The 5000-nt window shown below is 37.8% G+C and overlaps 1 pseudogene; it reads left to right on the top strand.

Annotated features, from left to right (window-relative positions):
• LOC138016339 (fibroblast growth factor receptor 1-like) overlaps window positions 1-5000 on the top strand; it is a 53145-nt pseudogene that overhangs the window by 47743 nt on the left and 402 nt on the right.

Here is a 5000-nt window from a genome sequence, read left to right as displayed (position 1 = left end):
GACAATTGATGGTTTGACTTCTTTAGGCTTGGGATCTAGCTGAAACTTGATCTTTGTATGGTAGACTAATTCTGACTTTCAACCTCGTTCCCAGAGCTTTTCAATGAGGTTGTGACTATGTTGCTCTCGTCAGTATTTCTCTCCACTATGCTTACTGAATACTGACGAGGTTGACATAATCAGAATTAGTCTACCATTCAAAGATCAAGTTTCAACTAATGGATTGGCCCCACTTTGCAACCAGATTTTGTAAGCAAGAAATTAGAGCAAGGTCTCAAACCTAAAGAACCGTCAATTGTCAATCATCCAAATGGACTTCATACTTGAGAAACTTTTTGTTTAACTTTTTTTTAAGAAACGTTCTATTGCAATTTTTTATTGTCAAATGTTTTTCTAAGGCACTTTTTTTTGTTGTAATAACCAAAAAAATTTGCAGTCGTCCTACGGTTATAAGCAATTAGTATTATTAGAAAATTTATTTCTATGTGAAAAGAACAAAAAAAGAAGGTGACACACGCTAACACCAACCCGCAGTGGCCAACACCTGGTATGTTAACGTTAGCCACGCCATGCTGATGAGGCCCAGCAATGCCGAACCAGCAGCTGTCCATAGCGGGTAATTGTCCGCTGAAATGGTTGTGCGCATGCGTTATGTGTTAACCACACCGGACTGGTTTCACCTTGCTTTTTTTGGGGTTATTTATTTCAAATTTCTGGAGTATTTATATCTTGTTTCAAAGTATTTTCGGCCTCGTATAACAGAAAGCAGAGCAAAAGCTGTGCTTTCTTTTCTTCAGGTCCTCCAATGTCTCCGCACTAAAATGCAAACTTAGTTCCTTTTTTTTTTTTAAAAAATTTTTTTCTTCCTTTCTATTTACAATTTTATTTGCATTTTTTGTAAATAAATAAATAAATAATAACTCATTTGTTACAAGTTGGAAGATGCTGGCAATAGCAGTACTTGGGCATCTTTTAATTTCCACTTTTTTGCTTTAAGGTTTAGTTATTATTCACAACGAATACAGTCGAATCTCGATTATCTGGACCCTTAGGGACTGACCCGAATAGTCCGGATAATCGAAAATATATACATTTGTAAACCGTAACATTTATTCGAGAATCATGCAAGAATGAACCAAACAAGTCATTTCTGCCTAAAATGTTCAAGTAAATCAGTTTGCTTCAAGTTTCTACAGCGTGTACGTGTCGCTAATTCCATCATTCTTCGAAGCTGCATAAGTTGAATAGCTTCCACATTGTTTTGTCTCTCCATCCATGTCAAACACTTTTTAAAGCATTCAACAGCTTCAGTGTTTGTAACAGTTTGCTCATCTCGACTCTCATCCTCCTCGTCGCTACTTTCATCTTCAACTGAACTGGGGCACCCAACGTCAATTTTCGGAAAATATCTGTTCAGAAATGTTCGGAAATTTTGTTGTAAAACACTATATATCCTAGGATTTTCGAACATCTAAAACATGGTATAATTACCCATTTCTAACGGATTGTTACCCTAAAAAGGTCACCTAGAATTTTCGGGAGCCTTTTTTCTGGCTGAAATTTTCGAAAAGGTAAGTTTTGATCCCTATAATTTTCGGATCACTACACTTTCAGCTAGGAAATCCGAACAGATGAAAAATTTTTAGGGGATAAAAATATGCCTATATCTACCGTTTAAATACTAAAATACGTTTGACAATGCTATGTTTAAGTGGTTTTGAGCTATATTCTCGTTGGGTGCCCCTGACTGAAGACTCAAGCCATCCTGTCGAAGCTTTGAAGGTTTCGCCGTTCGCGTTCTCCTCATGTAATTGACTGTGAAAGTGCTTTGCTTTTTCTTGCAGAAGGGGACCAAAAATTGGTGTGCCAGCTGTTTTTTGCCGTATGAACCATGCGTATAGGGCTTCATCCAGCTGTTCATCATGTGCAACTTTCAATGATTTTCGTTTTAGTTCATGATCGATCTCCAAGTTGTCGGCAAACTTCATAATCTTGACTTTGTTTTTGCGGATGTCCGAAATCTGCTGTTTACTGACGCCATATTCACTGGATAAGCTCGTTCCTTTTTCGCCTTTTTCCAATCGTAGAATTATTGACTGCTTATCTTGTATAGAAACACTTTTCATGACACAAGCTTGTGTTTATCATACCAACGCTGATCGGGGAAGCGGAGCGTGAAATTCCACTTAGCAACAAAACAACTCTGAGCCAATGAACGCTCAATGAAATGCACTGCATTAGTTACGGTGCGTGTTAGGCGCGTTTAAGATCACTCGAGCAATAAACGTGCCCTAAATTGTCTTTTGATGCGAAACAAATTCAGTTCTGCCTGGAATTTTATATCTCAGTTCGGCGTAAGATAGCTTTTCTACGGATAATGAATGTGACTAAGTAATATTTATGAAAAAAATGGGACCAGAAAAGCTAGTCCAGATAATCGCGAAATCCGGATAATCGATTTCCGGATAATCGAGGTTAGTTTAACAGGGCTATAAGGGAGAGTACAGTTTTTTCTACTGTAATTATGCACCCTAAAATAAAGTGTTCTAAAGTGTTCGAATGTACCATTTATATTTTCTCAAAGAAACAAGTCGCAGATAAATTCTATGTCAAGAACCTCTTTTATCTGTATAAGCACTAACCGTCCCTTACGTCAAGTCTGGGATAACGAGATACTTTCTCTCTGTCATGTTTAGTGTTTAGTGCTATACTTTACCGGAGAACTTTATATATCTTTCAGAATGTCCGATCAAAAGCAATGGCATTATATCCATCAAAAAAATGTCGCAAGACCTTAAACGTAGAATCAATGCATTTTGCAGCGAAAAAATATCCAAACATAAACCTTCTTGCGAAAGGGTTGAAGGAAGAATTGCTGGAGATATTGACTTCTCACCTCCTCCTTTTTTTATCATCAGGTATAACTTGATGGAGATGTGCTGGCAAGAGATCCCAGTACTCCGCCCTGATTTCGTAAATATTTCCAAGAGGTTGCGCTCGTTCATCGAAGGAGAGGTCAGTAACAAGACGTTTTCAAGGTGCTATTTTTTTCTTTCTTTTCCATTTTTCTTTTCATTTTTTTTTTTTTTTTTTTTTTTTTTTCATGCGCCATGCATTAAGACTGATATATTTGCCAAGGCTTTGCTTGGAGCGAGCTCTGTTTTCTTGGAAACAGATATTAATACCACATATGTTTGGGATATTTTGGTCGAGCCCTGCTGGGCTAGGCCGTTTATTTAAAATCAGCATGGTACCTTCTAAGAAATAACTAAATTTAGAAGGCATGATTCCAGCAAAGGTGAGGGCACACCCGCCATCCACAAGAAACTAAGAAAAGAGGAGGGGAAAATGATCTTGACTCTCTTGAATTAGTTACTGAAGGAGGCCCTACGCCTGTCTTCTGCACTGGATAAGAGCTAGAGAAAGTCCCGGATGACAGGAATGCCCCAACTGCATCGTGGGAAATAACTAATTAGACATGTCACACTCCACGTAAATCCAATTATTCCCTGTGGCGTTATATATCATTTTTTACCTTTTCACACTGGATCGTTCGAAACCTATATAGGCAACTTGATTCAATATCTTATCCATGTCATCATTTTCCTTTTCAAATATCTGTGTGTTAACTCTTTACGAGAAACGCGTGAAGTTTAAAGTGTTTTATCGTCGGAGTTTTTGGTCACTTTGTTGTGGGTGATGGGCATAAAGACGTTTCTAGGATGAATTTCAGTTTTGTTGATTACAATTTATTTCAAGCCAAAAAAATAAAGAAAAAGAAGTAAAAACTAATTGCATGATACTGAGGAAACCTTTCTTATTTCTATATGTTGCAGTACCTCCCGTTGGTGGACGAATCAAAGTACGATGGAGCAAAATACTCAGGAGTTGAGGACGTGGGTGCAGAAACTGAAGATGACGCAAGAGCAGTTCGTGGGGCCACAAATGCAAAGGCCTCAACAAGAAAGTGGTCAAGTCTGAAATTATAAAAGCTAGCTGAAGTAGTTGTCATTCAGTAACAGTACTAGTTTTTAGAGTCAGAGAAAATGTGAAATTCAAAAGCTAGTCCTAATTCACATTTAGGTCGATTAAAAAAAAGGCGTAGACAATCAGACAGACAACCCTAACACACAATTTTATTCTCATGTCGTAGACTCCAAAAGTCCACGGAATCGATCAGTCTCAGTTTCATTCCAGACTAACTAAATGAGAAATTATTGTGACATGTTTTGGCAATCACTATCGACATCTGTGCTAATGCAGAACAAAGCAATATCTTTTTGCCTTTGACATCAGTCAATATTGTTTAGAATATTCATTAGTACAACAATTGCTACAATAATTAATTGCTTTGCGAAGTAAAATATAAACAAACCCGACAAGGTTTGACAATCGTTAGCTAGCGATCATAAGCAGAACGTTTTCCAAGATTTTGTAGGCACTAGCAGTAGTTTATTTCGGAGACCTAAATCGAAATCCAGTGTGATCATCACCGAGTATTCGGTATGATTGATGCTGGCTTTTTAATCCTACTACAACAGCGGCATCGAAAAGTGGTAGAAAAATATCCTGTTGATTGAGGAGGAAACAAAATATATTCAGGAGAGGAATCATACGGCAAGGGGCTTAAGATTACATCGAGTCACGTAGGTGTGGCATGGAAGAGAAGATGTTGGAGTATTAGTAGGCTTTATCAGGGTGTAAAAACACTGGTTAACTCAGTAAGTCCTTGCTTAATAGTGGCCTAGCTAAACATAATCGATCATTTGGCTTCTCCTCTTAATTGAGGGGGAAACAAAATATATTCAGGAGAGGAATAATACAGCAAGAGGCTTAAGATTATTTCAATTCACGTATGCAAGGCACGAAAGAATTGTAGGAGTATTAGTACGCTATATCAGGGTGTATAAACACTCCTTAACTCAGTGACCCCTTGCTTAATAGTGGCCCAGCTAAACATAATCAGACATCTGGCTTCTCCTCTTAATTGAGGGGGAAAC

This window comes from Montipora capricornis, chromosome 9, assembly GCF_036669925.1.
Source record: "Montipora capricornis isolate CH-2021 chromosome 9, ASM3666992v2, whole genome shotgun sequence".
NCBI classification, from domain to species: Eukaryota; Metazoa; Cnidaria; class Anthozoa; order Scleractinia; family Acroporidae; genus Montipora; species Montipora capricornis.
Note: the sequence above shows the minus strand (reverse complement) of the source record. Positions and strands in the feature narration are given on the sequence as shown.